Below are 25,915 nucleotides of genomic sequence, written 5' to 3' on the forward strand. Positions count from 1 at the left end.
CCTACAGATGCAGTGATTTTTAGTAGATTTACCAAGTTGTACAGCCATCATCATAATCCGGTTTTGTAACATTTTCATTTGAGTAAGGTAATTTGAGTCCATTTGCCATGAATCCCTGCCCCTGTCTCCCAGCCACAGGCAGCCGATCTTCCTGTGTTACATTTCCCTTGTCTCAGAACAAGTGCCTCTGCTTGGCTGAGATGCTGGGTGGTGAGAGTCAGTTGAGTGAACCTTCCCTACCCGCTCCCCAGGTGAGGGACAAGGGGGGACTGGGGAGGAGAATAAGCATCTTGCCTCAGTTTCCTTCCCTGTAAAATTAGGATAGTGATGGAATTCTTGCAGCTCTCAATGTGGAAATGTGGGAAGCAATCAGCTCAGGATCTGGAGGAGCTCATGGGGTAGGGTCATGTTAAGAGTGGGAAATCACGCATAACAGGCTAGTTGGACAGGTGACGGGCATGGGAAGGGAGTTACTTATACAGTAATGGGGCTCCGACTCAGGGACCCCAGGACACTACCGCAGGGCAGCCACTCCATGATGCTTCCACCTGCCGTTCATCTTGAAACACTCTACTTGTTTCTTTCATGGCACTAAATGTTACGCTGGGAGGGAAAGTTGATCTTGCCGTGGGATATTATACCTTAGCTTCGTGTTCCCCACCCCCACCCCAGGGCAGTGTTTCTTCCAGGGACACTAGAAGTGTCTGGAGACATTTCTGGTTGTTACACAAGGGCATTGAGTGCCACTGGCATCTAGAGAGTGGAAGCCAGGGATGTCTCCAAACACCCGGCCGTGCAGAGGGTGCATGCACCCCTGCCTCCCACATGCCAACAGCCAGTTCCCTGGCCCGGCCCAGGGGGTCAGGATGCAGATGGAGGTGAAGAAACCCTGCCTCCGTAGCTTTGCATTTAGGGCATCGTTGTACGTGAGATACCTAGATCTTCCCTCTAGACTTCCTGAAGTTGAAGGACTAAAAATTCCACTGGGCTTAGAGAAGAAGGGCAGGCATCACTCAGCCTTCATACATTCCAGGGAAGTAAGGATTTCTCTAAAGCAAAGGATAAACAAGATTCTGGGAGCTAACTTCAGTGGGGAAAAAGGTACTTCAACCCCTTTGGAGGTATTCGTTTATAAATAAACAACGGCAAGACAATTAGAGAAATCTAGGGCCACCCATTGGCTTTGATCTGGACACTGGCGTTTCATTCCTGTCTGTTCCCCTAAGGGGAACAGGAAGAAGGGGGCAGGATCCTGGCCCTGCATGAAGACTCTGAAAAATGGGACTGTAAATGGAAGGGGCTGCTTCCAGCAGGTCACCTTGTCATGGGTAGTGTTTCTCTCGGCTGGCTGAGGGTGTGGCTTCCTGGGGCCTAACACTGCTTGTCTGCCCAGGGGGCCTCTGCCTAGGGGCGTCTCGGCTTCTGTGGCATGTTTGGTTGCTCCCTGTGTGCAGTCCTGGCCAGGCCTCCATCGGCACCCCGGCTGCACCCCCTCCTCTTTGCCGGCTGCATTTCATTTCTGTGGACCCATCTGCCTTTGAGTCCCCTGAGAAGCTTGGGCCCTGTGCCCTGGCCCCCGGCCTGCCACCTGCCCCCGCCTTCTCCATCTCCCATCTCCCTGCCAGAGCTGCCCACCCTCTGGGGCTGAGTCTCTTTTTCTACCTTGGGTTCCTCCCTGCCTCTCTTCCAAAATGCAGAATGTCTCCTTTTAACAGATTACTGGATTCAGGTGTTTCTTTTGCCCGTTCTAAGCTCTGCTTACTTCCCAGGTAATATACGTATATGTGAGAATACCCTGCTTCCCCTGCATTCTGGCCCTGGGGAGCTCAGCTGCTTCCTCCCCCATCCCTCAAGAATAACTAGTATGGACAGGCCAGAGTGACAGGATGGATCTGTGTCTAGCCTGTTCACCTGTCCCCATACAAGTATGCATTCTTGTGTTTTTATCCACATGGAATCTTACTGTACTTGTTCGCTCCACCTGCTCGGTCTCTTTCTATGACTTTATTAAGGCAGAATTGAAGTGCAGCAAACTGGGCGCATATAAAGTGTGCAGGTTAATCAGTTTTCTCCTGTTCACTTCGTTGTGGTGTTGCCTTTACAGACACATATATATCAACGTAAACATTTCCATCACATTCAGATCCCCTTGTGCCTTTCTGAAATCTCTCTCTGCCTCTTTCCACCCCTGCCTCCGGGTGAGCTTTGGTCTGCTTTCTGTTACTCGATGGCTTAGTTTGCATTTTCTGTTATTTTATATCATCGAAATCACACAGTCTGTCCTCATTATTGTGCTTGGCCTTGTTCACACAGCACCATGATTTGGGGCTTTGTGCTGTGGTCTGTATGATGAATTCATTCCTTTTTATAGCTGGGTTGGATTCCTCGGATACGGGTGCGCTGCAGTTTGTTTATGCATTCGCCAGTGGTTGGACATTTGGGGTGTTTCCATTTTTTGACTGTTTTGGACTGGGATGAATAATGATGCTATAAATATTTTTGTGGCCATATCAGTGGTTCTCAGACTTCCAAGGGCCAGAACCCCACCCTCACCCCGACCCCCGCTGAGAGCTTGTGAAAGGACACATCGCCAGGTCCCCTTCCCAGGAGTTTTGATTTGGTAAATCCAGGGTGGAGCCCAGGATTTTGCATTTCCAGCGAGTTTCTCGCTGATGCTGAGGCTCCTGACTGAAGGACCACACACACTTGGGGGGGGCGGGTCACTCCTTAGAGGAAGTCTTTATAAATTATGATGGCTGCTCCTTTCTTGTTTGTTCCGAGTATTTCTCTCTAGATTGTTCCTTGTGTTGTGATGTCACTTGGGTTTTAATCACCAAGCTTCCCATTTTTGTATGGTTTCATGTTAGTCTTTTCCTTTGTGTTTCTGGGTTTGGCTTACAGGGCTGATACCAAGAATAACTCATGGGAGGTGGGTCAGGGTGCTGATGTCACCAAAACCCCATGATACCCCCAGCCAGGGACCTGCCCTCATCGGATTGTTCTGGACCTAACGTGTGCTTTCTCACCTTCTGGGGGCAGTGGCTGAGCGGTGCGCTCAGGACACCCAGCATGTGGGGCTGGCTTGGACCCAGCCTGTGCCAGGGGCTCCAGGTGCTGATGTCCCCTGGCATTTCAGGGCGAAGCATAGCTGCTCAAGGGAAAGAAAGGCTGTCCTCTGTGCATCCCACCCCTCCCAGTTAAAACAGCCCCTCTCGTGGCAATCATCGTATTTTATTTTCCATCTGTGTTTTATTTTAGTTTGCTTTTCAGGTGTCTACTCTGAGTCAACTAAGGTGGAGCAGAAGACATTATCAGTAGCTGTTGACTCCCATAGCCAAGTGTTTGTTATGATGAATTTTCTTGGTGGTGTGGGGGGAAGATACACCTTTTATTTTAGAAAGCAGTTTTCAATGATTGCAAACTATCCTTTCTGCAAAAGCATCTTCCCGAATTCAATCAGGAGCCCAGGTCTTCCCACCCGGCTCCTGAGTCCGCGCCACATGCGGCCTGGGGTCGCGCCTTGTCTTTTGTCCTGGATCTCGGCTCACTCGTTTCATCGCCGAGTCTACTCAGGAGGCCCTGAGGAGTGGGTGTTGGGCAGGAATCCAGGTTTTCCAACTAGACTCATCTCCTTGGAATAGTTACATTTTAAAAAATTTGCAGTGACTTGTAATCATTGGCTAATAGCTTAGTTTTTCCTTCTTCTGTTTTTTAATATGACAGTTTTGTTGAGATACTATCTGCATCCCATGCCACTCACCTGTATAAAGTATATAATTCGGTAGTTTCCTGATGTATTTTCAGAGTTGTGAAATCATCACCACCATCTAATTCTAGAACATTTTCCTCATCCCCCAGAGAAACCCTGAACCGGTTAAGCCAACCCTCCCATGGTACAAATGCGCCCTGGGCCTGACAACCACACACGTACCATTTTCTTCTGTGGATGTACCTGTTCTGATGTTTCCTGTGACCAGAATCATGCAGTATGTGGTCTTTTGCCTCTGGCCTCTTCCACATAATATTGTTGAGGTTCGTCCAGTTTTAGCATGTGTTGATCCTCTTGGTAGACATTGCGTGGAGACTCTGGGGAGGCCGGAGGGCTGGAATAAGGGGCGGAGAGCAAGGTGCAGGAATGTTGCAGGATGAGTAAACCAGCCTCTGCGGGCTGTTCCTCTCTCACGTCCCGTCTGGCGTCAACTCTCGTCACCTTCCTTCTCTTTTGCCTAAACATCAACGTAGGAAACCACTTTGGTCAATTAAAGCTGCACCTGCTGGCCCCTCTTCTGTGCTGCCTTTCTGGGTGGGGTTTTAGGCCACCCTTTTTCCGTATACGACCTGAGAAGCTTGAATTTCCCAAGGAGGTTTTGTGAAGCTCCTTCCAGCACTGAGCTGAGATTCCAACCAGCTAGATTTGGCTTCTTTCTGCAGCCGACCTGAAACCCTTACACGCACCATAACAGAATCATAGAGCTGTTCGCATTTCTCAGTTGTCAAGCCCTTTGTCAGTGTAGGAGTATAATTGCCATCCTGGGGTAGAGAGTATGCGGCTGACTGTCTCAGCCCATCCATGGGCCACAACTCTGTGGGTTTCTGTTCCCGCAATAGAGGGCTTAATGTAAGGTCATGTGCATTTTCCTGCTTGGTCTCCTTTTAACTGACTATATTAGCTTTCTTTCTAATGCTGCAGTGACAAATGACTGCAGACTCACTGGCTTGAATGACATACATTATTGTCTTATTACAGTTTTAGAGGTCAGAGGTCGGAAATGGGTCTCATTGTGCTAAAATCAAGATGTCAGCCAGAGCTGTGTTCTGACCTCAGGCCCTTGGGGAGAATCCATTTCCTTGCCTTTTCCAGCTTCCATAGGCTGCCTGCAAGTCCTTGGCTTGTGGCCCCTTCTCCATCTGGAAGGCTCTGCAGTGTGGCATCTCTGACCATGCCTCCTAGTCCGATGTCCCTCTGACCAGAGCCTGGGAAGATTCTCCACATGCAGTGACACTGGGCCCCTGCGGACAGGCTGGGGCATCTCCCCTCCTCAGCATCCTACTGCGTCACGTCTGCACACTCTTTTGCTGCGCGGGGTGGCACCTCATAGGTCCCAGGGGTCAGGGCGTGGGCCTCTCTGGGGCCTTATTCTCCCATCTACATGGACAGTCTTCAAGGGGAGATTTATGTCCTTTCTTTCTGTCTCACTTTGTTCCTCGGAAGCTTGCAAGATTCATGTATTATTTAATATTTGCCATTTGACTCTTAAATAATTCAGAAGTCAGGGTGCCATGGAGCCACTTGGTTTGTATCCCTGCCTTTCCCTGAGGGTGCTGCCCACTCAGTCTTGATTGACCTGTAAACACAGCCTGGAGTTGTGTTCTGTCTTGGAAAGACCCAGGGTGGGGGAGCTGCTGAATATCTTACTGTGCCCGGCAGCAGTGGGTGTCGGGGGCACGTTGATGGAGGCCGAGGAGCCCCGCACAGCCAGGCAATTTCCAGGTGATTCTTACGTGATTCTTACGTACTTTGAAATTTGAGAGCCACGTCTTGGAGAACTGTCCCAACTGGGGAGGGGACTCCGATCCTTTTCCTGCAAAGACATGCAGACGTACTGAGGAGAGGTGAGTGTTTAATATCTCACAGGTGGTGTAGAGGCAATTTAAACTCCAGAGGGTGGTGGCTGCTTCTCCGTGATATCTGTGACTTTTCATCATTTGCTCTGTGCTGTATTAGTTCTTTAAGTTTTAATTCTGTACTACTGCTCCACCTAGTAAATGGACCATTTATTTGGTGTTGAAAGATCTGTTTTTTATTGGGAGATTTCCATTATGAGCTTAATTTTTTTTTCTCCAGGTGGCCTTTTGCCAACTCTTTCCATTATGCACGTACTTTCATTTTCCACACCAGCAAGATTGCAGGTTCCTCATAGCAAAGACCATGCTTTAAATTTCCTTCCTGTTCTGCACTATAGTGAGCATATGGTGATTATCAGACAGTCGCTCATGGTAGCCACTGCAATGCAAGTTCCTCTCTGCGGTTAAGGTCATTTGTCAAGTCTCCGGGCACCCGCCTTTTATACCTACCTATACATCCCATCTCCAGTCTTTAGGGGCGGATGGTGACTGCATTGATGCTCACTTGCTTTGTGGCAGAAAGAAAGCTTTGACTTCTTTAGAAGACAGCTGTGTCATTGAGGGTGGACAGCCTCCTCATACCTCCTCCTACACCCCTGTTGTTTTATTTTGGTGATTGCAGTGTTTGAGGTGTGAAAAAGAAAATCCGGAATTGCTCACTGGTAAGACAAGCAAAGGATGAAGCAGTGAGTTAAAACCTCTCCAATCCTCACCTCTGAACTGTGTGTTGTGCCCAGCAAGCCAACAGGGATTTTCTTTTAAAAAATCTTCTCTCTAGAGCATGCTGTTTGCCACCTAGAATTTGCTATGATCATATCAGCCAAGCATCACTTCTTGGGGCTACCAGCAAGTTGTGGAAATAACTTTGTGAGAAACTTCTTTTCGGTTTGTTCACTGAAATGGTTATGTGTCGGTGTATCTGGTACGCTGCTTGTGAGAGCAACACTTTTGTTCTTCGTGAGTCCCCATGTAGGAAAGACATGTACTGGCTCATAGGATTCAGGGAGGGGGCAGGGTCCATGGGGGCCAGCGCCATCCTTCAGCTGCTCTTTTTTTCCTTTTTATCTTTTACTCATTGAAATATAAGTGACCTATAAGATTGTTTTACTTTCAGGGGTACAACATAATGATCTGAAACATGTATACATTGTGAAATGATCAATGTCGCCGAAAGCTGTCCCTACACATAGTTACAGAGCTTGTTTTTCTTGTGATGAGGACTTTACAGATCTACACTCGTAGCAACGCTTAAATATTGATCACAGGATTATTAACTAGAGTCAGCACGCTGTACGTGACGTGCCCGGGACGTACCTGTTTATTGCCAGCAGCTGGCATCTCTTGGCCCCCTTCACGCTTTCATCTACCCTGCCCGCTGCCATCCGGCCTCTGGCCACCACCTTCTGTTCCACGGGCAGCCGAAGCTTCCGTTCCTTTACCAACTTGTTGCCTTTCTTCTCCTCCGCCGTTAGGACATCAAGTTGGTGTGTCTGACAAGCAGATGACCTTGAAATCAGACTTCTCCTCCCATTCTGCATGCCTGTATCAAGACATTTTGAGGGTTCATTCCTGTCCCACGAGAAGAGCACTAACATGATTGATGTTTACAGAGGGCAGAGTGCTGCTGAGATCTGTGTGTGTGTGTGTGTGTGTGAGAGAGAGAGAGAGAGTGAGTGTACGTGTGCGTGTAGAGGGGAGAAAGGAGCAGAATGGTGAGACCATTTGGAGTGCCAGGGATATGTTAGGAATGTGCTCTCGTGGGCCAACTTTTTGGCAATAGGCTGGGGTTCTGACCTGTGGCTCAGACAGGGTGATGGAGGGAGATCGCAGTGCTCGTTCACCTCCATCCTGTGCCGCTTAGTGGTGCCACAGGGCAGGGTTTCAACGCCACTTTCCAGAATACTCTAGGAACTCTTCGTGCCTGATGGAGGTGATATTTTTCCGCCTGGCTCAGTGTGTTCTAGGGAAGTAGGAACTGGCATTATCAGATGAGTAGTCTTCCTGTCCTTCCATGACCTCATCCTTTATCAGTGGTGAGAGGCCCGTGATTGCCCCGCGGGCTCTAATCCCTGGCAGGCACCTGCCCTCCCCGTCTACTTGTAAACCATGGAACGGGAAATGAGGACTTTTGGAGATAAATTGATTCTCCTGTCTGGAGATTGGGGTTATTTGAGCCAATGAAAGTCAGTTCCACAGCTCATCTGTGATATGATGGAAGAATTAAAGAAGGCCCATGTAATTGAAGGTTATCATTTTGGGGGTGGGGAGAGGTCCAGTATGCAGGCTGATGTTTCCCTAGAACCCTCAGATGGGAGCAGAATTACTGAAGGTTAGTCTTTCTGCTGTTGTTAATCACCCTTGCGACAGTGGCTCTGAGAGAGAATCAAGGAACCATCCCGTTTCATCTTGTCATCTGAGGGCTTCTCATTTTGCAAGACAGTCCACGGTCCCGAGTTTGAATTAGTGGTACCGTGGGGGTTACTTTGCTGCTCACAGTGGTAAAAATTGCATGTGATACAATCCAGTGGCTGGAAAGCTGTCTTTGGGGTCTTGCCTTTTGGCTTCATCTTCTCTTGTCATTATATTCACTGGAACTTCTAGTGACTGAACTGCCTTGAACAGGAACCAGGAGAGGCCTGGCTTCCAGCAAATTCCATTCTGTAGCGTCTCCTAATGAGGTCAGACAGCATGTTTTGGTGCACGAGGTGGCTATGACAGATTTAAAGGCCCATTTGGACCCTCTCAGAGAAAATCCAGCTCAGACACTTAGTGTAAATAGAAGTGGAGCGTACATGTGCCTGGATACCCTTATCTCATTACCTTAGTTCTCCATGCTTAGATGCACAGGCTGGTAGCACTGCGGCAGCTTTACAGGTAGAGGGATTTTTGTTTCCTTCTGTCCCTGAGAAGTCCTTGGAGAATCAATGCAGAGACTATGCAACTCTCTTTTTTTCTTAAAGCATAAAACAAACAAAAAGTCAATTTTTTTGTATTACTAAGATACTTATCTTGAGAGCCGTCATTGAAAATGGGTAATCTTTGGCAAATTTACGTAGGCCTTGGTACATTTTAAGATTACTTCCTGCTTCGTATGGTTGGTCCTTTTAGAATTAACTTAGAAAAATGCTCCAGGACAGCAGATGCGTTCAGCTGGGGTTCGCTGTTAGGAAGTGTCCAATTGCAAAAGCAGTGTCCACCTTTAGCCCTTATGTTTGCTGTTTGCTTTCTTGGAAACATTTCCACATCTGGTCTTAAAGGAGTTGTGAAACAGGAAGAAACGGAGCAGACAGTGTTTCGTGACCAGCATTGGTTTCTTGCCCTGAATACTGCATGTTTGCCCTCCACGTCCTGCTTGGAAAATGCAGACACAGTCCACGCTCCTCCAGAGAGGTTCTGAGTCATGGCGATTGGTGCCACCGCTGGGCATGTGACAGATGGGCTCCAGAGGCAGTGGCCTACAGGGAAGGATTGATCTCTGGGCACCCTTGTCTGTATTTTTGTTGTCCTTGGGCCTGGCAGGTTCCTTTCGTAGTTGCCCTTAATTTTTATTTGAACCAAATCTCACCCATGAGCAGGGCCGTGGGCAGGGTCCTCCCTGGGACCTGGCTTAGCTAGCTCTGGTGGTGGGCAGCGGCGATGAGAAAGAAATGGGGATGGGAGAGCGGGGCCAGGGGCATGTCAGTGCATAGAGGGCTGTCTGGAATATGAGCCGACGGTAAGATGGTGTTGGGGCTTTTGTAGGTTGAATGGAGCTGATACGGACGGCCGCATGCAGGTAGTTATGACCAGTTGGTTCTTGTTAGGTTCTGTACAGTTGCTGAGACTTCATAGAAACTTTGCCCCCTGGTGACATACAGGGCTTGGTCCCTGTGGGCCTCTGGTCACAGCTATTCATGAACCAGTCAGTAATGTTTTGCGTGTCTTTCTGTTTAAGGACACCTGACTGGGTGTGCCTCTTTTTGAGTCCTCCCCATGCGTCTCGCAGCCCAGAGCTGTTACTCCTGCCTGAAGGAGGCGGTTTCAGTGTGAGGCATGTCCCGCCTTCTGGCCCTCAGCAGGCAGCACTTCAGTGCTGTGCTTGGGGGCCGTTCTGAACGGACGTCACCTATGAAAAGCACAGAAATGTGAAGATCGTGGGACTGAGTGGCACTGGAAGGACACATGTTTACAGTGTGAGCTGAGACCAGAAGGCACAGTGTGTTGCCTCGTTCAGCCTCAGCTGCGAACAGCCCCATTTTTTCTCCATTCTGCGAGCGTCCTTGTATGACTGTAAAGTGCTGTGGCTCTTGGTTTGGAGGTTACAGATGAATGTTAGCTGGTAGGCAAGCTCACAGATGCAAAGTGTGTATTCCCTGTGCATCAGTTTTATGCGTATAAACATTTATATCTTGAAAGAGATTCTAACAACGTGGAAGCAACACTTGCATACAGAGATGAAGTGTCTAAGTGGAGGAGAAACCCGTGGAAGGTAAACAGGGGGCAGGGTTGAGTGGGCAAAGCCTCAAGACCTCAAAGCCTAGCTGGTACAGTTTGGCCTGGCCAGCCAGTGAGCTCTGGAGCCGAGATTGTACTGCTGTAGGAGAGAAACGGCCTTGCTCAGCCATGGGGCTGCTTGGGAAAGAGCATAATGGGACCAGATTGGCAGATTCTTTCATTCTTGAAAGGAGGTTTGAGCTTTGCACCTGCGCTTGGCCACAGTTGAAACCAGACTTTTGATTTCAGCTTTATATATAAAAAAACTATTTTGTACCTATGTTAGAATAACCTGAACTACGTTGCTGGTTTTGATCAGAAGTTGCCAGATAACTAGTTTGAGCCAACAGAAGCTCTTCACCACCCAAGGATGGTGTTTGAAATGAGGCTCTCCCTGGTGTGGTAGGTACGTGCTCGTTGAGGGACGCCGCAGCTCGTCTGAAACATGATTTGGTGCACCGTGGAAGCCAGTCAGTGGCACTGCGGCTCACTCACGGTTCTTGGTGTTATCAGGGTGGCCCCCTCCCCTAGTTAGAAGGAGAACCAAGGGAAATGGTTTGAAAAGCCCATTTAAAAAGCGGTTGAGTTTAAGAGTAGGTGTTGTAGATGTGTCTGTATTTCAGGTTGTTTTAGTCCTTGAAGATGAGCTTTCTGTGGGTAGCTCCCTTTCCCATCAGGTTTGGTGGGTTGCATGCTGAAGCTCTGTGTTCAGTTGTTACTGAGCAAACGTATGAAGGACAAGCAGCAAGCCTGTGATCCCCCCACCCCGCTTCTGAAATGATTGGTGGAACATGCAACCTGCAGCATAGAAGGTTAACTTCTCAACATGCAGTTAAAACCAAGTACTTGCAGTTCATTTCACTAACAGTATCTGAGCGATAGAAGATGGGCTGCTTCTGATGGTGACAGAGTTTTTAGAAATGAAAGGGAGGTGCTTTGTTCTTACTAGAGCTCACATAGATACTCAAGCAATTTGCTGTCCTCTATCTCTGGTGACATGAAGTCTGAGGCCCATTCTTTAAGAGACATTTCCCTTTACCTGCGTTTGTGCGTATGGTCCGTGCTCTTGAGCTACTCATCACCAAGGCTGCGCAAGGCTGAGTTGTAGCTTGGAGGGGAGCGTGGCGCAGCTCAGTCAGAGGGCGTTAGGAAGAGCTTAAAAGGTTTGGCCCTGCCTACGGAAATTTGGGGCAGGGTTTGAGAAATTGGGTCATTTACCCGATGTTGCTGTTCTCCGAAATTGTTCACGTTCTGGCAGGAGGAGGCCCCGGCCTGGCTGTGAGTGCCAGAAGCTCCCAGCAGCTGCTCTTCTTCAGTTAATACATATTTGATTGATAGAATAGATGGGGTGATTGGATGTATGCTTAAGACGACGGAAACACTGAAAATATAAGAATTGTCCTAAAAGAGCTTGTTACTGATCACTCATGTTTTAAATCGTGCCTCGTTAGAAGTGTCTGTGGTCCTGTGTCCTCTGTTCATCTGCAGTGCTGATAGAAGACCCATTGACTTCCCATAAACCCCAAAGATTAGGGAGGTGGAGCACGCTTCAGGAATATGGGAACCCCGGGCTGGGTGGAGGTGATGTGTAAGGGTGGCACTTCCTTGTGGCTCATAGTTTACACCATGGGATGAATCCTTTTTGATGCTCTTGTGAATGGTATTTTCTTAATTCTGTTTTGAGGTGGTAGTATTTGCAGAAGATTACATTTTAATACAGTAGAAGGCCTTTATTCTTGCTCGTCAAAGGAAGAGGTTTTCCCCGGCTCATGCCTGTTTGTTGCAGTTAGCTTCTATTGATTAGGGAGACCTTTACAGGGCTCGCTTATGTCCCTTGGGTTTGCAATTTGCAGTTCTCCAAAGCACCCGGAGGATGCTCCTGTAACAGAGACTGCTAGGTTTTCAAAAACTCATTTAATTTTTTTTATTTTAGATCATTTATTTTGGTTAGTGAACGACTCACATGAAGTCCCCAGAAGAATGCTCGAGTCCTCTGTGCTCTCACCCCGCTTCCTCCAACGGCAGCATCTTACAGAACCGTAGAGGTGGCGGCACTAACCCGTCCTTGGCCCTTACAGGGAGGTCTCCAGTCTCTGCATGTACTCACCTCTGAGTTCCATTTTAGAGATCAGCATAAGTAATAGAGTCTTTCAAAACTTAAACACAACTCAAATGGAGCAAGAGGGGACGGCATGAGTGGGGCTGTCAACAAACCCCAGCAAGGGTCTCCTGGGTTTACTTCCTTGACTGCCAGGGTGGATGGAGCAGGTGATGGCCTCCCAGGAAGGCAGGAGATGCCTCCTGTGGCCTCAAACCGGGTCTGTGCACTGCCCGTGCTGTGGATGGGGCACGCTCCTTTGTGTTAAAACAAGACAAACCGCTTCCCCTCTTAATCTCCACGCAGACTGAGGGAGGGGATAATGGGAGGGAAAAACCCAGTGCATCAAACCTGAAATCATCGGCCCGGGATTCATCTACTTTAATCAGTTCACATATTCCTTATTTTGTAAATGGATGGAACAACCTCTTTTTCCCCCCATCTAGTGATGGTAGTTTGGTGTTTGGTGCCATCTACCCTATTTAGACCCACTTTGGAATTTCCTTCTGTACCCGGGCAGTTTGCCACCTGTCTTGCTGGGAGGGCGGAGATGTGAACTGATCTAACCATGGATCCGACGCTCCCTTCCCTGGAATGTGGCGCAGAGTGATTTTCTTTCCTGCCTCTCTCGGTGAAGGTAGTGAGATTGGAAATGGTTAATGGCAGTCCTGAAGCCCCCCAGAGCTATGTAATGCTCCGTGTGGGGGGGGAGATGGCAGCTCTTCATCTCCATAAGCCACATAGCCCTGTGTCCCCCGTCCAGGGTTTGAGATACAAGCTGGTCAGGAGCTGAGTGCAGCAGCCTTTGGCCTGGGGATTGAGACGTTCTGAGGAGTGAGGCATGGAATGCAACTGCAGGCGCCTTTGTGACTTGTAGGAACCAGAGTGGGCTCGTTTCCTGGCTGGCACAGATGAGATTACTGTGAGACTGGGGAGTTCCCGGTGAAGGTCCACGATGCCAAGGAGGCTGTCAGACGTTTATAGAGCTTGGGGGCTACATAGAAAAGGGTTGGACAGACAAATCCATTGAAACAGAATGTGGATTAGCAGTTGCTTTGGTCTCGGGGTCTGGGGCGGGATGCGGTTAAGTGACTGCTAGATGGGGTACAGAGCTCCGTCTGGGGATAATTAAAATGTTTCACAGTTGGTTGTGCTGACGATGGTGGGCCGACTCTGAATATGCCAACAGCCATTGCATCAGACGCTTCTGACGGGGGAACTGGATGGCATGCGATGTCCATCTCAGAGCTGTGTGAAGCGTTCAGATCACTGCCTTTGAACTTTCCAGCGTGCTCTTGATACCTCCCGTGATCCCATGTGGTTGAAGCTGCTTGTGCCTGGATGCGGTGTAACTTTCAGGGTGGAGAGAGCAATTGCAGAGTGATCAGTGCCAGGAACCAGGCATCCACAGTGAGCCGTGAAAGCGTGGCTGATATCAGAGGAAGCGGGATGCCGTCACCTGTGTATTTATATTTTCTTTCCTCTCCCGCCTCCTTTGCCCGTCCCCCTTCCCCAAACAAACAAAAAACAGAAAGCAAGAGGCTCGTGGCACATGATCCAGGCCTTGAGAAGAACAGAACACACATACAGGAGGGGAAATAAATGGGAACATGTCTGCCCCCTGTTTCCCAGTGGCCAGCGTAGAGATGAATATAGAGATGGCTGAGGGCAGGCATGTTAAGCATCAGTCTGACTGTAGAGTTGGGGAAAAATTTGAAAGCTCTGGTACTTCCAATCCCCCTTATTATCCTTGATGAAATTGATAGAGGTGCTTTTCATACTGTTTGGGGAGATGACAAGGGAAATTGACACATGTTCATAAACAGTCTCTGTTGCTGTCCAGTGACTTTTGCTTGGAAATGATCAGAAGCCCATAGTTTTAAGCAATACAAACTATTTCTCCATCCGTAAACATAGCTACATAAAAAGCACACCTCTGGGTGGGGGAAAGTGGTTTTTAAAAAAAGCTTGGGACGTCCAGGTGATCAGTTCCTATTTCCTAATGCTCAGCAACATTGCCATGAGCTCTGTCCATGCAACCAGTGCTTCAACTAAGGCAAGAATGGCTGAAATTGCTCATCAGGTTAAACACCGTCAGGCTTCACATTCTGAAGAAATGCCTGTACAGCCATCTTTTGCTATTTTGTTACCATACTTGGTACCACAGCTTCGGCATAAGCTGCAAATACTATATAGTTGCAGGTGAGAGCAGGAGAAACAGACTTAGGGGTGGAGGAAGAGGCTGGGGAGCAGAGGACCACCCCCCACCCACCCCCTGGTGGAAGCGGTCCCCATCTGTGTGTGAGTTTAATCTTGCAGGGACGGGATTTCTTTGTGATTTCCTGCACTGAAACCCGAGTGGCGTGTCCTGCCTTTGACCTCTGTTGTTTGAATGGGGGCTTGGGTCACATGGGCCAGGTCGGTTCTTGGTTCCAGGGTCATACCCTGAGATTGGCGCCTGAACCGGAGCTTTGGGGCATGACCGAGAGTGTAACTGAGCCTCCTGGGGAGAGAAGGATGAACATCACTAGTATCATAGCTGGCACCCTTGTTAGAGTGTCCGCTGTCTGCAGGGTAGTGGCCTAGGCACTTTTCTCTAGTTGTTTGTGAGCCTGTGCAACAAATCTAAGCTGTTGGAAAGACTCTCTCTGTTTCACATGTGGGGAAATGCAGGCCAGGGCCACGCACACCGGGTCTGCCACTGAACTGTGATTCTAAGAGCAGAGTGGTGGCAGGTGGTCTATGACTTTAAAGTCCGTGTCTTCCCAGGGCACTACTGTGCTTTCAAATGCTGGACAGTTTTCTCCTCAAATTCATGGCTCTGTTCAGTCTTAGGATTTCATAGGATGCTTGTGAGTCCGTGGGGAATGGTCCGAAGGGTCGACGCCAAGGTTGTATCCATGGTGAATCTGGGAAAACGATGGCGTCTGATGCCAAAAGCATCTCTGAGCCAAAGCTTGAGACAGCCTTACTTGATAGCAGGGGCCCACCACCTGGTTCTGTACAGCCTGCAAGCTAAGAACCGTTTTATATTTTTAAGTGTCCAAAAAAAAGAATAATATTTTGTGGCACATGAAGGCTGTATGAAATTCAAACTTCAGTGTCCACAAAGTTTTATTGGAACACAGCCACACCCATTCATTTAGGCCCAGCCATTGCATATCGCCTGCAGAGGGCCTCTGGCCTTGGGAAGCCTGAGGCATTTACTCTCTGGCCCTTTACGGACAGAGCAGGCTGGCAATTAATTCTTGCTGGTCTCAATGCCCGTACCACTTCCCTGGTGTGACTTGCACCTCCTCCTCTCACCTGATCTCCTTCCTTTGTACCCTATGCCCATCTCACCTTGCTTGCTGAAGTCTGGAATTTCACAATTAGAGAGTCATTTGTCAGATACGCTACTCCGTCCCAGTTAAAATGCCCAGAGTCCTTGGAGAGAAACTATGTTAAGTCTTACCGGTTTGTATCACAGGATGGGAAGGGATTGGTGCTGGCATTGTCAGAGCGGAGCAGCATTAGTGCATAAAACGAGAGGGTTTGGGGCTCCCCTGTGCTTGGCAGAAGAGAGGTCATCCAGAAGAGACCTTTGTTCATTTTCTGCTTTTCCTGCTCCAGTCACCCAGAGGCTGGGAGTGTTTGTAGGCAAAGTCCGCAGCTAAGCTCCTGCCTGGGAATTGTTTGTCTTGCAGAGCCACCATGCCTGAAGATGCCCCACCCCCAACATAGAGCGGGGTGGCAGCCACATGGCATGACTGGTCCCAGTGGAGTTGTAAGGCAGGGCCCACTGCTAGCAAGTGCCCTGGGATGGACATGGACCGTCGTCTTCTGTAGCACCTTTTGTGGAATGCTGGTTTAACTTACAAGGGCGATGTCCCATTTCTTGACTCTTTATTCGCTTTGTCTGATCGTTGCTTTTCCTAAAGCCTGGACAAGGCTGAGAACATGTAAGAGAGATGTCTGTGGATTTCTCTCTAGCCCGTGGGAGCTGGTACCCCATACCTGGGAAGACTCCATCCCTCACCCACCAGAAAAACATTATCCATGCTTGAAGTGCACAGTGCCACAAGGTACAGTCACCATATACTTGGTGTCATACCTTTTCATGGCTAGTTGACAGGTCAGTTACATTTGTGGGCTTCGCACAGCCATTCTGGCTGAGAACTTGGCCATATTTGTATAATATTGTTTCTAAGAGAAAAACATATCTGATTGAAAGACCAATGAAGACTGGGGAGGTATCCTATTTCTAAGTTGCAGGTTGCTTTAATCTGAAGGGTTCTTTTTTAAACTTGTTCCGTTTGATGTACACAGTAGGAAGGCAAAGTATTGCATTAGCTATGGTGTTTGGGCGAGTGGCTTACCTTCTTTGCATTTCTTCCATTTTCCTGACTTCTCAAAGCATTATTAAAATAGGCTGGAGGTGTGTGCCTCTTCTGGGTGGGGAAGTGGCATGGAGAGGGGGGTGGGAAGGGAAAGGATAAAACTGAGCCAGAGTTTAAACAGTTAATCCTGGCAGCCCAGATCCTTTTTCATGCTAACCTACTTTAAAAGCTGCCAGAAATTGTAGAGTGGAAAATCTGGTTTCTCCTGCCCTGCTCTGATGAGATTTAAAAATAACTCAAGGAGGAGATGGCCCGTGGCCCTTTGATCTCCTTGGTCTGGGATCTTTGTTGGTGGGAGCAGAGGCTTACGGGAACTCGGAACTCGGGGTACTTGGAGTTGATGGGTGGGGCCGATTGCTGTAATCTTCCTTTGCCTCAGAGCTGTTTGATCTGCCCCTGGGTTCCATTTCTTGCTTCTCTAAACAGTTTCTTCCCCCACACCTTCCCTTTATGTAACCGCAAACTGAAAAATGTGTATGCAAGACCCAAACAAGACAAATCACACTTTCATGCCAAGGACCGGTGGACTGGGTTTATTAGCTGTTTACCGAGGGACTCCTATCCTGTTCTCCAATAAGTAGAACAAGTCTTTGACCCCGACAGGGACTGCAGGTCAGGCAGACAGCACAATGGTAGGATTTGTTTTCATTTGCAGCACAGGTGTCGGAAGTACCCTGGGTGCTCTGGAGGTGGGAATTTGAAGTCACTGGCGGACGGCTGATGAAATGGCCTGGGCCGTCAGCAGGAATGACAGGGAGCCTGCCCGGGAGGGCAGCTGTAAGGGAACAGGTCCCAGGAGCCCGAGGGGCGAGGAGAGGCTGGAGGGGAAGCCAGGGAGCCCAGATGTGGAGGCCGTGGATGACGTGCGAATCCGAGTTTGCATTGGTGTGTGGGAGCAGGGGGCTGAAGGTGGAGTAGGTGGGGTAATGGCTGAAGGCAGGGTGGATGGAGGTGGTGGGCCCGCTTCCTTGGAGAGGACAGGCCTTGAAGGTAAGGGGGGAGGCCAGTAGCCTTTGGCAGGGAGCCTAGTGTGGGTGGTGGAGGTACCAGAGTGAGAGACGCGGGGTGGTTGCGTGCAAGCTAACAGGAAGCGAGATTCAAGAGAGGTTGCAGGGTGGTGGCGGGGACTGTGTCCCCTGCAGGAGGAAGACTGCGCAGAGGCTCCCCTTGGCCAAGGAGTAATAGGGACCTTTCTTTGGAGACACATGGAGGGGAGTAACCACGAAGAATTTTGAAAGCAGAAAAAAGGTGATTTGTCTGAAAAGTTTTACCAAGAGTTGAGCTGATGTGATGGTCTTGGTCTTCCAAGGATGCAAGGGTCTTGACTCAAAGGAAGCCAGAGGCGGTGATGAAGCTGATGGAAGAGATAACAGGGGATGTGTGCTTGGGGTGGGGAGCTCGGTGGCGACCTCCCTTCTCCCTGCTTCACACCCACCACTGTGTGTGAAGCGCACCACTCTTCAGAGCACCCCCATCTCATCTGCTTTAGATAAGGCTTTCTGCTGAAGATGTGACTGAACGAATGAGTTTGGTCTGTAGAAACCAGTGGGCTGGGGCATAAGCTAGGACAGCCTGGGAGGATCGCGCGGAGGGGGCCTGCCTCAGTGCTGTCCGGTAGAATTTTGCACCATGCTGGAGTTGCTGCCTGCCCACCCAAATGCGTGGTCTCGGAAGGGCGCCAGCTGCCGGGCATGGGCATGGATTGGATGGGCCTCTGATGAGAAGGTCAGGTGCGGGCTTACAGAATAGGACAGTCTGAGTAGGACAGTCAGCAGAGCAGCTGGACACTCTGGTGGCCCGTCAAGGTGAGCAGAGTGATGTGTGGGGAGCAAAGGTCCAGCTGTTCGTGGCCCTCACGAGCCACACCTGGCTCCCTATAGCCCACGCCCTTCTGTGTTGTATTGCTTATTAATTGTTCTGCAGACTGGGGGACGTTGGGAATGGTCATCTTCGCAATCCAGTAGCGTGCCTGGGAAAGCAATTGGTACTAGCAGCATTTTGATTGTTGTTCATTGATCATGGAAGGCTGTCTCTGATGAAAGCCGTGGGCAGCAGACATGGGTCTGGTGTGGTTTAGGGGGGGCAGGAGAACTTCTCCAGTACAAACACCTCTTCCTCTAATTCCTGTTCTCCGCCCCCACTGTGAACAGTGACTCTTAGCAAAGGCCCCCATCACATCTGTTAACTTTCAGCTTGGAGAAAGGAAAAGACCATCTCAGAGTTTCCATCTGTGAGCAGAAAAACGTGGGCTTAATTTTGTGAGCTCAGCAAAAATTCATGTGCTTTGGGATTTATTAAAAACGATGGTTTTGTAAGAAAGTCTCTCTCACGTCTGAGTTTTACAGACTCTACCCACCTTTAGCACTAAAAACACAAAGCATGACAAATCAAAACCCTTTGCTTGATCTAGTAGCTATGACCCCATTCCCACGTTTCTCCCGCTCATCAGACTTCGTCAGAGAAAGGTTTCACCCTGTCTGCCCGCCGCCCACGCTCCCCGTGACCACAAGCAGCCTGTCCGCCCACTTGGAAGCACTGCCTCACAGTCGCACGTGAACCTGGGGCTGTGGAATCCTGACCCTCTCAGCCCCTCCGAGCGCCCTTTCCCTGGGCCCCGGCTCCGCCTCGCCCTCTGCAGCCCTCCCTTCATCGTGCTGCCCAGGGGACTCCCGACCCCGCCAGCGGCCAAGCAGCTGGCACATCAGTGAGTCCCACGTGGTGACCCTGCTGACCAAGTCTCTGAGTGTCCTTCCAGACCTTCTCGTCTGTGCCCATCCCAGAGACCCAGGGTCCTGAGGCTCCTTTTGGAGGCCTGGGCCCCCTTCAGCCCTCCTGCGAAGGCCTCTGCGGCTTCTCAGGATATTTTCAGATGCATTACAAAATATAGAGACTCGCAGAGGAATTGGTGAAAGGTATTGTCATCACAACGTTAAAAACACAATTCAGTTGTCAAAAGTAATACATGCTTTTTAATCATGATAAAATAGAAATAATATAAAACCATCTTTCTGATGCTCAGTGCACAGACTGGCATTCACGTTCTGGCAGCCATTGCCACCATGCATCTCTAGAACTTTCTCATCTTCCCCAGCTGACACTGCCCCCACTAAACACCACTTCCCTGCCTGCAGCCCCTGATGCCTGCCATCCTCAGTGGTGTTTGAATTTGGCTTCTCTGGGTGCCTCATGTAAGTGGACTCCTGCAGTACTGTCTTTGTGTGACTGGCTTATTTCACTGAGCACAGTGTCCTCAAGGTTGATCTGTGTTGCAGCAGGAGTCAGAATCCCCCCCTTGTTAAGGCTGAGTAGTATTCTGTTGAGTGGATGGACCATGTTTTCCTGACGGACGTTGGAGTCCCTTACACTTTCTGGCTGTTGTCAGTAGTGCTTCTGTGAACACAGGTGTGCAGACATCTCTTTTGAGACTTGCTTCTTTATTCTTTAATATGTGCTTTTTAAACATTTTAAATAATAGGACGCAATAGTGGCTTTAACCGCTACCGTTGTTTCCAAGTAGCTGTGAGTGTCAGCAGTATTGGAAAGTGCCGGAGATGGTCTGTAACATGATAGGAAAATGCCTGTCGTTTCTGTGGGTGAAGATCTCAGAGTTCTGCTAATTCCACAAACGTTTGTTGCCTGTATTTCTAATGGAATTCAGTGAAAGGTCAGTGAAAATGGAGTTGCTGCCTCCCCCAGCCTAAGTTCACTGACCCCTGTGAACTTCGTCTTGCACACACATTCCAGCCTAGTCAGGAGATGGGCTTTCCCAGAACACATGTGGAACTTTCCACCTCTGTCTCCGGGGGAGACCCCATCCATCTGCTCTCTTAGCTTCAGTTAAAGCTCACCCACCGAAAGTGCTTGCTTACACAGTGGCTTCTTCCTCCCCACCCAGTTATGTATTCATCCATTCGACAAATACTTGGTGCCATCTGATAATGGCTGCCTTTCCCACCAGGGACAGAGTGGTGAACAAAACAGACGAGGTGTGTGTCACTGTGGCATGCATTGCCCAGCCAGAGTGGGAAAGAGGAGCAGGTATGTGCTCGTAAAGATTATTGGGAAATGAGCGTCTGGAAATCCAGGGGGCCGGCACAGTCTGTGGCAGGGCGTCTTATGTGCTCACAAAGGAGGAGACATTTAGGATGGGACCTGAGGGGTGAGGAGGAGGGAATGCCTGGCCGAGGGACAGCTTGTGCAAAGGCCCGGAGTAGATGAGCAGAGAGGCAGAAAGGTTGCCCTGTGCCGGGGACTCTGTTAAGTCGGCTTTGTCCTGAGAATATTGGGCAACATCGCAGGAGAGGAACATCGTGGGTCTACATGCTGAGGTGAGCTCTGATCACACACAGTGGCTTGGAGGGAGTCAGCAAGGGACGTGGGTTGATGTCAGTGCCCACTAGAATATTCTAAGGGTTCATTACTTGGACCAGGGACATGGAAAGGGGGGCATCAGTTACAGATAGAAGGGGTGGGTTATATTATTTTATTTTAATTTCCTTCAATTATGAGCCATTTCACTTCCCTCGTGTCCTTACATTGAAGCCCATAACAGTGTATCACGCTTACGCATTTATATCCCCATAGTTATTTTTGTCTTCCTTCTAAATCCCTATTAGACTTGAGGTCAGAGACTAAGTTTACTTGCTTTGAATGTTGAAAACATTGTCCCTGATTGTTGACTTGAATGTAAGCCTTTTTTTTTTTTGGATCCTGTATTCCTAGTGTTTGGACAAATAACAAGAAAAGTGGAAACATAACTAACTTGTAAAAGCAAATAACTGTGGGGAGTCCTCTGAGCCCCACTGCTCCTGTTAGGAGACTTTCCCTGGAGAATCCAAATGGTATAAGATGACGTTTTTGCTGAGATTTACATTAGAGTGTTTTTCTTTTCAAAAGGAAATGATCCGGATTTCGGTGGAAAAATTGTTGATTCTCCTGAGTGTTGTTTTGTCTCTGCTGCTTTCCTGTCTAACCGCTGAGTGTGAGTGGAGAAAAGAACTCATTTTGTCTGTAATAAAAATGTGTGTTGGTGTTTAAAGTATAGGCGGTGCATAAAACAGTACCAACTTTGCGAGCATTCAGGTCAATGTGTAAACCCAATCTTCTGACATGCACGTGACCCTCTGTATTTTTCCTTGTTAGTATGCACAGGGAAAATAATTTTTCCCAGGGTGGCTTTGGAGTAAAACCAGCCCTGATCTTGTTGGAAGTGAGAGGTGTCTTAAGTTTATTTTTCCTCTTTTTGCCTGAGAGGGTTGAATGCTTAAACATTTAGTAATGCACCCAGGAACATTCCTGCTTCACTCACCCTTTTAGTCCCGCTGCCTGTGTGCAGAGCCAGACGGGTGAGGGCAGCGTGCTTGAGCGTGAGTGTGAGCGTTAGCAAGACCATGCATGAGTGCATGTGTGAACACAAGCATATGCGTGAGCAAGAGCGTGTGTGTGTGTGCGAGGGTGAAGACAGCCTCTTGGTGAAGCCCAGTGGACTGCTAACCAGAAGTCTGGCCCCGAAGCTCCTCCTGAGCAGCAGTGTCTCCCACTTACTCCCCTGCGGTGGGGCAGCATGTGAGTTCAGAGTAAGCGCACAGAATGGCACATCGGCCGTGTGTCTCCCAAGTTTTCCGCACTCTGGTTTTGAGTCCTGTCTGAGTGATCGAACGTGCCTGAGGTGGGCCGGGTGCCGGGCCAGCTCCCAGACGCAGAGCTGGCCCGGGTGAGGGGGGGCCAGGGTTCCCGAGGGTTTCCTCGCTGGCTGGGCAGCCTCTGCTGCAGCTCCAGGGGGCCCGCCGGCCTCTTGTGCCCCAGCAGCCCACGCACTGTGGGGATCAGTGAGGGGGCAGTGTCCCCGTAACCTCTGCCTGTGGCTGCTGGCATTTGGGTTGCATACAGTTTCTTGTCTCTTGAAAGGTTTTTTTTCCTCTTGTGATTTTCCCCCATCACTTCAAAACTGCCTTAAGCCTGGGGCTGCTGGGTCCGCAGAGGCCAGCTTTGTGCACCTGTATTCTGAACAGCTCAAGCTTTTGGAGCCGTTCACTTCCCAGGCCTCTGTCCCCCAGGGCTGTAGCTGTGTGCTGGCTCCCCTGTCCTGCAGAGGCCCTGGGGGCGTCGTTACTCAGGTGTCCGCAGGAGCCCCCCATGGCCCTGGGGGATTCCACGTCTGCCCTGGGAATGCAGCAGGCGGCTGGCTGATGTATTCAGAGGTGCAGATCGGGGTCTGCCCCGGGCAACAGGGGAGTGTGGTGTGGCCCTGCTGGGACCCTGCAGGGCACAAAGGGCAGGCCCGGACCCTGCTGAGACTGCCCGGGTGTGATGGGGCCTGCCTGCCAGCTGCCTGCGGTGCTGGAGTTGTAGGGGGGGCTGAGGTGGGAAGACCGCCCCTGAGGAGGTCATCCCACTCTCTCCTTGGACACTCCCGTCTTCTGTGAATGGAAGAGAGGGATTATTAGGGGCGAGGGCCACCAACACATCTGTTGTATGGAGCCCTGTGAGTAAATGACTTTAGATCTCATCTCTGCTTTATCCCTGTAGTGCGACCTTAAGAAAATGTGGGCCATTACCCCATTAGCCCATATTTACACACTGACCCTAAATGTGCATTAAAATAGGTTTTCGGATATTCTGGTTCATTTTTGTCATGGTTCAGAGAACTTACGTGCAAAGGGCCATCTGATAAACACTTTGGCCTTCTAGGACCACGTGGTACCTGAGTGTCATGTGACAAAATCAGGCCCCCCCTCCCCCAAACACCATTGTGCAGTCATTCTCTGGACCTGTTGCCCTCTTGCAAAACTAGGCTTGATACCCAGTAAACAACAGCTCAGCCCCTGGCAGCCACCACATTACTCTCTGTCTCTGTGACTGACTCCTCTAGGGACCTCACTGAAGTGGGATCATGCAGTATCTGTCCTTTTGTGCCCTGGATGCCTTCACTGAGTATAATGTTTTCAAGATTCATCAATCACAGCATCCTTTTTACGGCTGAGTAATAGTCCACTGTGTGTACATACCACTACATAAATATTTTGAAAGTAAATTTTCATTGATCATTTAGTTACTTTTAGCTCAGCGTTGTTTTCCAGGAATTGTCCTAATTGAGGGAAGTCTTAGGAACACACTTAATTTCCCATTTGAAGAGTGCCCTAGAACCCACTTGAATTGGAAATGTAAAGCATAAGGCATCAGTGCCTTGGATGAGGTGCCTTGTCTGTGAAGGAGGAGACTGCTGTCACCTCAACCCCGAAAGTGGACGGTGGTGTCCAGCCTGCCTTTGCAGTCCCCAGCCTCTGTGACGTTTGGGCCCCAGAGAAGCCGAGCCCCACTGGTGCAGATTGGGTTTCTAGAGAAGCAGACCCTGCGGTGAGGACATCATCCACAAGGTTCCTGGGGGTGGGGGGCTGCCGGGATCCACACCTGAGGGGCGGGGGCGGAGGCCCAGATGGGGCAGGAGAAGCCATCCCGCCATCAAGTCACAAGGCCGCAGCTGACTCCGGGGGCTTCCAGCGGTCCTGGCTCGGGTCAAGGGGCCCTTTCTTGACTCCTCCCACTGGCCACTCCCTGGGCCATGACTTCGGGCAAGGCAACTCCTGGCATGGGAGGATGATGCCCTGGAAGGGGGTCTTGGCAGCGCATTACAGTGGCTATTACCCCATTGAAGTACGTTGTTGTTGACCGTTCCTGGGAAATCAGCACCGAAAAATACTGAATTGAAGACTTCTCTGACTACTGCGTTTCTTTGTTTCTCTTGGGAAACTATTTAAAAATCAGTGTATGACTTGTTAAAATGAAATCACAAAGGAAGTGCCTGAAGCAAGATTTGATAATGCTCACTGTCAGGGCAAAGTACTTCTGTGGCCCACTTTTGAAAGTCAAGTTTTATTGGGACACAGCCTCGCCTGCTGTTTTCTGTCCCGACTCTGGCTGCTTTTGTCCCTTGGGGCAGAGCTGGGTAGGAGCAGAGTGTATGGCCCCACAAAGCCTGCCATATTTATTGTCTGGCCCATTTGCCGCCTCTGCTCTCTGCAGTGGCCACAGTTGTCTTGGATCAAGAAGTCAAAGGCAGGCCTTTGAGAGGCGACGGCCACACTCAGCATTCGTCTGCAGTGCTGATTCAGGCTTGGTGAAGGGGGTTCCCGGACACCGCTGTGTGACGATTTCAGATTCCTTTAGGTACAGCAGAGGGCCGCATAGAGGGCCGGGGCACGCCACCTTATGCAATCGGGAATGAACAAGAAAGAAGTAATGAGGCTCAGGGCAAACGGTATTAGAAAACCTCCATCCAGATACTATCCCTGTTCAGAACGGGGAAGAATGGGTTAACATCCAGAAATGTGCCAAATTGAGCAATAAACAGAACCCACCACAGAATGGAAAACCACATGAATGTGTGTATAACATCTGTGAATTCCTCATTTTAGAGGACTTAACGAAGGTGATTTTTAAAAACAAACATGGAAAAATCCTTACAGTTGACGTCTTTTAAAATGAACATACATTTTATAAACCAGGTGTTGATTTGAATGAAATGTGAGGGCCTTTTCTCTCATCTTTCTCCTTTTCTTTTGTTAAAGTAGCTTGTGGACCTGCTTGGCAGTGTAGAGGACACCACGTCCAGAAACCTTGGTTTTATTATTATAACAATTCTCTTCTGTATTCAAGTTTGCCTGCTTCTAATACAGGGGCAGAAGAGGTCCCTTAAATTTTGTCAGCACCATTTAAAAGCAATTAAAGCAAATTCAATTACTACATTTGAAATCAGATAGAGTATAGCTTAAAATTCCACTTACACTAAATCCTACACTTTCATGCACGGACCACATCACACAATTTTACGTCCTTTAATTATCCCTGGCTTTAAAGCTGTAAAAACGGTGCTCTGTTTTAAAAGTACTAGTTCTTCATTTTTTCCCCTACCTTTTTGAAACTATTCCCATTTTTCTTTGAAAATACTGTGACAGAATTCCTTTGGCCCCTCAGTTCTGAGGAATTATACTTTACATCTCAAATTCTCATCTATCTGAATTGACTTCAACTCATGAAACCTGGAGACGTAACAGTAGGAAAACACTCCTGGATTTTTCCCCAAATAATATGTATTTTTGGATGGTGCGCTCAGTTATTCCCAGACCTTTATGCAATTTTTAGGTGTATTTCAACTAGAAATAACTCCCCATCTGGAAAACTGGAGTAGGTTTCACCTGTAGACCTCTAACCACACCCATGGCAAAAGCATTTTCTCTAGGCTGTTTCTAAAGCAGATCCAGGTGATCAGCTGCCAGTCAGGGCTGGGGTGGAAGTGGTAATGGGGAGCTTGGCCCCGTGTGATGGCAAAGCAGAGGCTCAG

The 25,915-nt window shown here is 49.2% G+C and overlaps 1 protein-coding gene across 9 annotated transcripts in view; it reads left to right on the plus strand.

The window, feature by feature from the left end:
- Nucleotides 1-25,915, plus strand: part of TBL1X (transducin beta like 1 X-linked) — a 199,785-nt gene that overhangs the window by 12,022 nt on the left and 161,848 nt on the right. The window contains exon 1 of one of the 9 annotated variants that reach the window (XM_073227774.1): nt 20,754-20,903. The exons of the other annotated variants lie outside the window; for them this stretch is intronic. The gene's annotated coding sequence lies outside the window, so the exon portion shown is untranslated. Of the gene's footprint in view, nt 1-20,753; nt 20,904-25,915 lie in introns of those variants that run through there. 9 annotated transcript variants of the gene reach the window in all.

Source organism: Manis javanica, chromosome X (assembly GCF_040802235.1).
Source record: "Manis javanica isolate MJ-LG chromosome X, MJ_LKY, whole genome shotgun sequence".
Taxonomy (NCBI): Eukaryota; Metazoa; Chordata; class Mammalia; order Pholidota; family Manidae; genus Manis; species Manis javanica.